Raw genomic sequence first — 10,844 nt, forward strand, 5'->3', positions numbered from 1 at the left:
GTAGTGTTGTGTGTCAGTGTATATATATAATATATATATATATATATATATATATATATATTATATATATATATATATATATATATTATATATATATATATATAATATATATATATATATACAGATGTTTCTCGTGGGAACTTACAATGCTCAATGCTAAGCAGAGTGTTCATTATAATTAACTTTTATTACTTGTGCGTGAAATTCAAGTAATAATTTGTATACTTTGTATTTGAAGTAATTTGTTTATATATATATATATATATATTATATATATATATATATATATATATATATATATGTATGTGTGTGTGTGTAGTAGTATATATATATATATATATATATATATATATATATATATATATAATATATATATATATAATATATATATATATTAAGTAGGCTTTGTGTATGTTTACAAGCTCGGCTGGCACATCGTGTACCTAGGCGAGGTGGGTGTGCTCGAAAACGATGATCAATGCGAGTTTTGGATCCAAAATCGGCTGTTTTCGGCAGACAAACTGCCAGCCCTATTTCTGAGGAGCCACCAGCGGCTTTTTCTATATCAGTCTGCAGGGCTGTGGTGGGAGACCGGTATCAAACAGGCCTGCCATGCAGAGCTAGGCATAGCATAGTGAACTGTCTGTCACCGCACCGGCATGCGTTGGCTGCACGTAAAAGCAACTCAACTTTCCAAGATCAAACGGTCAGTATCTTGTGAAAACAGCGACATAGCAATGAAAATTATTTTAGTCAGTGGTAAAAACTCTAAACAGATGAAGCGTTAATTGCTTTTAATCAAATGAAATGCATGTGGCTTCGGTTTCAAGTTCAACGGCCTAGGTCCGATGTCTCCTCTTGTCTGATATACATTTCCGTGCGTTGTTGCCCCAGTATGTACTGTTGCGTTTTTACCGTACATGTAGGCATTTGTAATCTGTGTACTGTAATTCCCTGGACTGCCTTGCTTTTAGTTGTATTCTGTTGTTACCGCTATCAGCCCTCACTATAGGTACGTGCTTGCATATTAAAATCCCAAGCTCTTTCATTCTGCACCAATCTTTGTCACACCATGGAGGTAGCAGAGACTACCTCCATCTCCATGGTCACACATTCTCTTTTCTTCCGCTGCTCTGGTCTCTGGAACTTCGCTTTTGCTTGCAAATGCTTTCTAGTATCTTTAAAGCCTTGACACTTAAGGAGTAAATTATTTGACATACAATGTTATGGCATAAGAATATTCGTGCAACAGTGTCCCTTAATTTTTGTGGATGTCACTGACACTTGATTCATAAAAATAAAATGCAAAATTGCTAGCGGGAGTATATGTTGCTTATAATATTATTAGTGAAGTATCTTGAAGGTACCTCTTACTCATTATTTTGAAACCTCAAGCTCAACTTAGATGAGTACACCTCAAACCGGCCCCCGTGTAAAAGATGAGTTTTTCCTTGCATCATAGGTGTGCATCATTACAACTTCCCCGATGCTAACTTGACATCTATTAACGCCTGTTAATCAGATGCGAAAAGCGCCACCAGTATGCATTTCGCGGCGAAGTGTAAATGAAGTTAGTTTGCTCACAGTATTAGGTAATGAGGGGATTATTGACGATGAATTTTCTGGCCAGCATTATGGCAATGCGGACCTTGATATGCTCACCCTCAATCCCTCAACACGATACGGACTATGGCTGACCCTTACCTCCATGGGTTGACCCATGGAGCTAGAAAAGGACGTCTCTTGCTTGGAGGAGGGACTATCACAGTGATAAATCGATACCGGTTTTGGCCGTGCAATGCAAGAGTACATTGGCACCCGTAAATATCGGATATCATATAAAAGTGAAATGTCGCCTTGTCCTCTGTTTCACACAAACGAATCGTCTTTATCCGACAACGGGAGTTGACCAGGCAATTCATTTCGCAATCCAGTTTCTTCCAGTGATTGTCATTCGAAGTGTTTTTTCACAAAGGAACAAGCTATAAAACTTCTCGACCAGTATTTCCATATAAAAAACAGACAGACAAATAGCTAGATAGATAGATCATGTAGGTGGATAGATAGATTCTCTTTGTGACAGCGACTGTGTATGAAGATACAGACAGAGGAGATACATGAAGATGGACAAAGAGACGAAGAGAAACAGGGAGAAAGGAAGCAATCATATCATTGTTCGCCGCGTTCGTTCAGTCAAATTTAAAATCGACGGAGGCTACGCTACACAAACAGGACTAAAATACCAACATTTATGTGGAAATGGAAATTTAAATTTCATGGTCACTGTTTTGGCCATTAAATAATAAGATTTTAAAGTGACATATATATTCGAAAAAAATTCAGCGATGGCCACAAAACTGTTTCAGCTGAGTCATTTTGAAGGCATGTCATGCAGTAACATAGGATGGGGATTACGATATTGGCGTTGGTTGCCTTTCAATGACAACTCGCAGTGAGAGATATCCTTGTTTTCGTGAAAATTGTCTTCCTTCAGTGACTGTCACTCTCACTGTGTTTTTATCTTAGGGGAACTTTTCAAACATAATTTGTACCACCGGTAAATTGCAGTTTGTAAGCTCTGTTCAAAAAGGAACGCAGTCCTCGCTTCTAGCGTTTATGCGGCTTATGCTGGCATAATTATGGGCAGATCGTCAATGTAGCCGACACGAACACGAAGTGTCTGTTACCGGCTACCGAAAACTATGAAAAAAGTAAAGAATGAGCTACAAAATCACTATCAGTTGTAAGTTGCAGGTAGAATAAGTCTGTGCCTTTGTATAAAATACTATAAAAATAGTATAAAGTGAACAACCAGCTGAAAGTTAGTTGAGGAGACCTTAACTGCATATCATTTGCATCTCATTGTCGGCTACATGGACTGTGTGCCTAATTAGGCAAATTATGTTTATCTAACTTGAATAGAAAAGGCTAGCAACGTATAACAGCGAGTTCTGTAAAAAGCATGCGAATCACTACCATTTCATGCTCCATGAATCCATCATGAATGTCCATTAAATGTTGTTTCAACAAATTTTGCAATGTTTTGATGCATTATTTAGACAAAACATGATCTAACCTTTCGCCAATGGCATTTGGCGAGAGATAAGCAGCATGGACCGCGTGATCCACTGCCGTCCGCAGATAGGATTCAAAATTATGGTGAAGTCACCAGGTAGTAAATACCGTAGTCATGAGCGTTCATCTTACACTTTACACCCTTTGATGCAGCAAATACTGAGTCCGAATCACCACAAATTCAAGTAAATCAAAGTCCGAACCGAAAACCTTTATCTACAACTGAAACTTAACATCATTCCGTTCGAGGCCCGCGGCCCCCTCATTATCACCGGCATAAAAAAAAAATCGGCGTCATCAAGGGACTCTCAATTTTGTATTTTTATATTTTTTGATTCGTATGTAGCTTTATCTACACTTGGCTATTTAAAAATTGAATTCGTTCTCCACTGCTTGATGTAAATGTTCTGCTGGGAGTGTTTGAAGACTGTGAGACAATCACAATTATCGCCTGTGTTGTTTGCTGAATTAGCAACCTCAAGAATGGTACAAATTTTCATTACGATTTTCTTCTGACGGAAGTCCTTGTCTGATTCAAAACGTTTGATAAAACGATTGTGACTGGCGAGGCTACATCAGGAGGATACCGCGACATTGCACTATAGGCATTATCGGATAATATTATCTAAGTTATCTAAGTTAGAGTCTAATATTAGACGAATGGGGAAGAGGCAGAAGCCCGACATGCTGTTTTATCGGATAATATCCGATAAAATCGATAATATTGTCTAAAATCAAAGTTAGAGTCTAATATTAGACGAGTGGGGAAGGGCAGATGCCCGACATGTTGTTTTTTATCGGATAATATCCGATAAAATCTATAATATCGTCTAAAATCTAAGTTAGAGTCTAATATTAGACTTGTGGGGAAAGGGCAGATGCCCGACATGCTGTTTTTATCGGATAATATCCAATAAAACGATAATATCGTCTAAAATCAAAGTTAGAGTCTAATATTAGACGAGTGGGGAAGGGGCAGATGCCCGACATGCTGTTTTATCGGATAATATCCGATAAAATCGATAATATCGTCTAAAATCTAAGTTAGAATCTAATATTAGACTTGTGGGGAAAGGGCAGATGCCCGACATGCTGTTTTATCGGATAATATCCGATAAAATCGATAATATCGTCTAAAATCAAAGTTAGAGTCTAATATTAGACGAGTGGGGAAGGGGCAGATGCCCGACATGCTGTTTTATCGGATAATATCCGATAAAATCGATAATATCGTCTAAAATCTAAGTTAGAATCTAATATTAGACTTGTGGGGAAAGTGAGATGCCCGACATGCTGTTTTATCGGATAATATCCGATAAAATCGATAATATCGTCTAAAATCTAAGTTAGAGTCTAATATTAGACGAGTGGGGAAGAAGCAGATGCCCGACATGCTGTTTTATCGGATAATATCCGAGAAAATCGATAATATCGTCTAAAATCTAAGTTAGAGTCTAAAATTAGACTTGTGGGGAAAGGGCAGATGCCCGACATGCTGTTTTATCGGATAATATCCGATAAAATCGATAATATTGTCTAGTATCAAAGTTAGAGTCTAATATTAGACGAGTGGGGAAGAAGCAGATGCCCGACATGCTGTTTTATCTGATAATATCCGATAAAATCGATAATATGGTCTAAAATCTAAGTTAGAGTCTAATATTAGACGAGTGGGGAAGAGGCAGATGCCTGGCATGCTCTTTTATTGGATAATATATTGGCCACTTCACTCTCTGTCTAATATTAGACTCTAACTTAGATTTTAGACGATATTATCGATTTTATCCGATAATATCCGATAAAACAGCATGTCGGGCATCAGCCATACCTCACTCGTCTAATATTAGACACTAACATCTAAGTTAGAGTCTAATATTAGACGAGTGGGGAAGAGGCAGATGCCCGACATGCTGTTTTATCGGATAATATCCTATAAAATCGATAATATCGTCTAAAATCTAAGTTAGAGTCTAATATTAGACTAGTGGGGAAGGGCAGATGCCCGACATGCTGTTTTATTGGATAATATCCGATAAAATCGATAATATCGTCTAAAATCTAAGTTAGAGTCTAATATTAGACTTGTGGGGAAAGGGGCAGATGCCAAACATGCTGTTTTATCGGATAATATCGTCTAAAATCTAAGTTAGAGTCTAATATTAGACGAGTGGGGAAGAGGCAGATGCCCGACATGCTGTTTTATCGGATAATATCAGATAAAATCGATAATATCGTCTAAAATGCAAGTTAGAGTCTAATATTAGAAGCAGATGGGTGGAAAATTCTAAAAACGCTGTTTTATCGGATAAAATCGATAATATTATCCCTATTATATCACTTTGGTCTCATGTTTCTGGAACTCTCTAACTTAGAAATTTTAGACGATATTATCCGATAATAAAGAAAAAGCCTATGTCGCAACCTTCATGGAATACATCAGGATACAATGCACTCGAGTCGAATACATAGACAATGTCTCTGTTTTTTCTTGTGAGGTGGGATGCCGCTATGTCGTCATAAGTACGGACCGAAAGAAAGTAGGAGTTATACTTGTAAAATATGAACTTTAATAGCAGTCAAGTCTACAAGCTATAGAGGTCGAGCGAAGTCTGCACGCCACGGTCATTCCACTCGCTTTTGTGGAGTGACCGTGCATACGTCGTTCGACCATGCATTTTCAGCTTTTGTGCTAGGTGTTGGTACAATCACAGAGTAACATACACAGAGTGGCAACACCTATTGTCTAAGGCGTGAAGCGGTTACGTAAGCAATCCATGTTTGCCTCGCCTCACGAAGCTCTTGGCTCTCTTTTCCGAAGAGTACCGACCATGCACCCTTCGGTAATTTTCGGATTTTCACCAATTGTTAAGCGAAAGTATGTTCGACAAAGTTTGTGTTGTTGTTGTCGTGTGGTGCTGATCGGAATTGATGTGCTGGCAAAAACGGGAGTGTTTTGAGCTTCAGGAAGTGGGTTTTACCGTTTTAAAAATTCCTCTCATATTTTTATGAATATATAATGAGTGTGTTTGAACCAAATTTGAAAGTCTTTTATCGATACTGTCTGGTTGTACTCAATGGTTTACGGTCAGTCATACCGTCTTTTACACGTGCGTCAAGAAAGGACATGTTTATGAACTGCTGGCGTGTTATGTTTTGATAGGCGTGAAGCAGTGTTTCTGGCCTGAGAGCTCACAAAGTAACTATGGTTGCTACGCGACTGGCAGTACGATGCCATCTCGTCGTATGTTTCGCATAATCTCGTGTAATTATCAACCACAAACAAGGCCTCCAAAAAGTTTAACACCTTTGAAGCTCATTTTAATATGAAAAGCCAATAGTCTACCGAGACGACCATGGAACAAAAGGCATGCAAGTGTTGCCACTCTGTTTATGTTTCTCTGTGGTACAATGAAGCGTCTTTCAGTTCTTTTGTACCGATGTCGCATCGCAATTGCCATGTGGTGTCAGAATTCGAAAATACCACGAAACCATAGTCCCTTGTAGAGGGACTGTGACGAAAATAATATTCAATCAAACTTTACAGGAGAAATAGTCGCGGTTTCCACACACTGTCTTGCATGCAAATGCTGTTCGAGTCGTTTGATTTTGGTATTATCGATGTGTACGTGATTCACACCTTCCGACCGGCTTAGCATATTAACTAACCCCGAAATTTCGGGGTTGCATACATGGCTAGTTAGCATCGGCGAAGTTGTAATGTATTATAATGTTTGACCCCTGTTAACTTAAAAATAGATGACGTATACCTTCATTTGTTTCACCCAATGTTTTGTTCACAGCTTGCCGAGTATTCCTTCTCTTCGCAATTTCACATTGTTGCATTGTATTCCTTTGTAAAGCTGCTGATGTTATAAGCCGCGAGAAGTACAACGTTCCGATCGGGGCTTGTCTCCATGATCCCACGTCCTGGTATTACCTTCGTTGAGGTGACGGGAACAGACAGAAAAGTATGTACATGTAAATGTACCTGCCTTTTGCGGTGCCGTGATGAATTATTAAATGAACTACTAGGGTGCCTGAGAGTTTCCTAAAGGACCCTTTTAGGTGAAAGAACAGGACGAGGTAGGCGAGTACCCTAGTTAGAGTAAAATAGAAGAGACTGGAGAGCTATAGTGACGACGGACAAGGAGGATAATGGGGTGTTAGCCATCCTTTTTGTTAATACCGTTAGGTGTTAGTGTGTTAAGGATGGTGATATATTTGTTTTCCAGGAGTCTTCTTTTACGGGTGCTGGTTGTGTGTGTAATATATATTAAATATATCGTGAAGTGATGTATTATTGTAGTACGCATGTGCAGAAAAAAGTATACACTCCTCATGCTTGAGACCAGTGAACAACGGCCTCCGTGTCTCTCTATACAATACGTAGTACATATATTACATGTGGCGATGAGGTGACAACGTCAGTAACCTTTGTGGGCAAAGTGCATTGTTCGAAGCCGAACAACAGAGAAAAAAGCGGCAGATTTAATTCGAGCTATCAAGCAGTTAGCGAGGAAGAGTGCCACCCCACCGAGCGGAACTTTGGGTAGATGATCGGAACACTGGAAGCGATCCAGTAGCGAGAAGCAGCTTCAAAGTAACTCAAAGAGATTTGAACAGTTGGTCTGTGCAGTGCAGTCGCAATAGATCTCAGCGAATCTAAAGATTTAAGACTGTGTCATCCGAAATTCAAGTTTTCAGACAGTCTTAACCGTTACGTTGATCTAAAGTGAACAAGCAATAATGGCCAATGCCCGAAAAACATGTGAAACGACTGAATCTCTCGAAAAATCGAAAAGTACCTTAAGTCCTACTACAGTAGGATGGAGACATATTACCGTTTCAACGGCATCATGGAGGAAGAAGATAAGAAAGATACGCTTTTATATTGCATTTGTCCAAACGGCTTTCTCCGAGTTGGAGGATGTACTCATGCCAGCAAAACCAGCAGACGAGTCGCTAGCAGACATCGTGGCATGCATGGAAATGTACTACGATCCAGCACGGATGGAAATGTCTGGAACCTACCACTTCCTCAAGCGGGACCAGAAGCCAGGCGAATCGGTGCAAGACTACATAACCGCGTTGAAGCAGAAGCTGCGGAACTGTAACTACAATGAGTGCTGTCAAGGCAGATTTTTGCGGGACAAACTAGTAACGGGACTGTACGACTCGCGAACTCGTCAGCACTTCATGACCATGAAGGACATTTCAAAGTTGGATTTCATCGAAGCGTGCGAGATCGCTTTATCGATGGAAACGGGACTGCACCAGTCGAATCAAATGGCGAAGGACACTTCAAGTAAAGGGACGATCAGTAAAGTAGTAAGCAAACGTGACTCTTCTAAGACTATACAGTGTTATATGTGTGGAAATAATAATTGTGCTAAAGATTGTCCACACACAAAAATGTTGAGTGTCATAAGTGTTCTTAATGTGTCATTTTGCAAAATTTTGTAAGTCGAAATAAAAGGGGAAAGATACCAAATGTGGTAAAAGGCCGAAGCCTTGTAAATCAAAATCAGTAAAGGCTGTCACTAAAGCAGATAGCGATAGTGATGATTCGAGTTATAATGTGTACAATGTGAGTTCTCCGTTAATATGGATGTAAGTGGAGAAACATCTGGTTATCATGTAAAAAAGGATGATAACGGTAAATCAGTGTCCATGCAAGTAGACACGCAGCTGACAACAGTATCATGTCAAAGTCAGAGTATGACAAGAATTTCCGGAAAATTCCTCTGAGACAGTTAGAAATTTAATTGAAAAGCTTCACTGGCGATACAATTTCCGTTAGTGCAGAAATTTCGGTCGAAGTGAGCTATAACAGTCAGCATGTCAACTTGCAACTGATAATAGTCGATCACCCAGGTAAACCAACATTACTTGGGCGAAACTGGTTGAAAAGTTGAAATTAAATTGGGGTAAGATTTTTGAATGTTTAGCTGAAAAAGTGAACAAAGAAAGCTCCGGTAATTGTATGACAGGTAAGACGAAAGACAAACTTGATTTAGTCTTACGTAAGTACAGTAATGTGTTTTCTGATAGCTATGATGGTATGCGTGGGCACAAAGCTCACATCTGCGTCAAAAAGGGATCTCACTTCAATATTAGACCAGTTGAAATTGTCACCGGTTAATCAGTGGCTGCAAATCGGTAAACAATCTGATGGGGTATCACCAAATGTTAATGTTGAGTACAGTAAATCAGATGTAGTCACTTCTAAGATTTTTGATACTGTAAGGAGTGATGGTGTGAGCAAAACTGAAGATGACATTGGTCAGTCTTCTGATTCCGAACTGGTTGTTGATTATACTCCAGAGTCAGTAAAAGCGCCTAAACAAAGTAATGTTCCGGATATAGCTAAACTAGTCAGTGACAGCGATAGTCGTGAGTATTCTGTGGATGAGAGTCAGATAGATAATCACAGAATGCGTTAGGTATCCTAGACGACAGAGAAGGTGGCCGAAGTTTTATTGATACGGTACAACGTTGTTACATGCCTTGATATGAGAGTTTAGAAATTTCGTAGAAATTTATTGTATAGAATTTTATGAATTCAGGGTTCCCGAGGAGCTTTAGTACTTTAAAAAAGGGAAAGGGAATGATTTGGACGTCAATATTAATCAGAAGTTTCTTGTGTGAGAAGTATTTCACTGCCTTTTCAGAGAAGTTTTTGCTTGTGATTTGTGCAGCACAGTTATATTTAGCGACTGCTTGATATGTTTAGGAAGATATTTTTGTGAATTATTCTGATGAAGTGCGTTTTTTCGCAGTTCAAGTTTTGACTGATTTGTGTAAGTATTTTATAAGGTATCCTTACACATTGACACTGTTAGTATGAGAAAAAGTATATGCAATTAACAAATCTTCCGACAGAGTTTTGCTATGATTGTCATTGTGCTGTTATACTGTTTTCAGAGTTTATTACGTAGTATGAACTATAGCAGAGCTGCTGATTTGTTGGTTGAGCTGTTTGGACCGAGACTCCAGACAGGGGAAAGCGTGAATTTTGCACATGGCAAGTTTTTAATTGTGTTCATATACGACTCTTTATGTTGTTGACAGACGGTAAGGACCTTGCAGATATCGCAAGTCTTTCCCATATTATAGGACTTTGTATAGGCTATCCTCTTTTCTTCTTTCTTTCCTATATTTTTTTCGTTATTCATATTCTCAAGGACTTCTTATGCTGAGATCGGGGATATGTTATGGAAACGGTATTGAATACGTGGCTAGTAGATTGCTAATGTCGCCGAGCAGAGATACAATGGCTGAAACTGGCCTTACAATCCACAAGTAAATATACAACAATGCGAAGAGAGCTTTTACAAAACTTGTTCACTCAGCAAAAACGACCTTTTTCTGTAATAAGGTTAGTGAGAGTCGTACATCGAAGACAATGTTCGGCATCACCCATAAATTACTTGGATCTAAAAAGGCTCCCCTACTCCAACAATTTGCCCTGCAGTAGAACTTCCACATCGTTTTCTGGACTTTTTCAAGTAAGAGTTAAGAGAAATAGAACCAGTCTTGATTTTCAAAATATCTTCCTGCCTTTGAGGTCAGAACATTGCTTTCGAGGTATACCTCTCAGTACCTTTAAACCTGAAAATGATGATATTGTAAAGCATAACTTTTTAAGTTCCACTGCAAAGACATGCAACCTACGTACAATCCCGATCGATTTGTTGATATAATGCTTAGACACCGTGTTACCATACATCACACGGGTTATCAATCATTCCCTTCCATCTGGCACATTC

Source organism: Ptychodera flava (genome assembly GCF_041260155.1).
Source record: "Ptychodera flava strain L36383 chromosome 23 unlocalized genomic scaffold, AS_Pfla_20210202 Scaffold_24__1_contigs__length_23054250_pilon, whole genome shotgun sequence".
Taxonomy (NCBI): domain Eukaryota; kingdom Metazoa; phylum Hemichordata; class Enteropneusta; family Ptychoderidae; genus Ptychodera; species Ptychodera flava.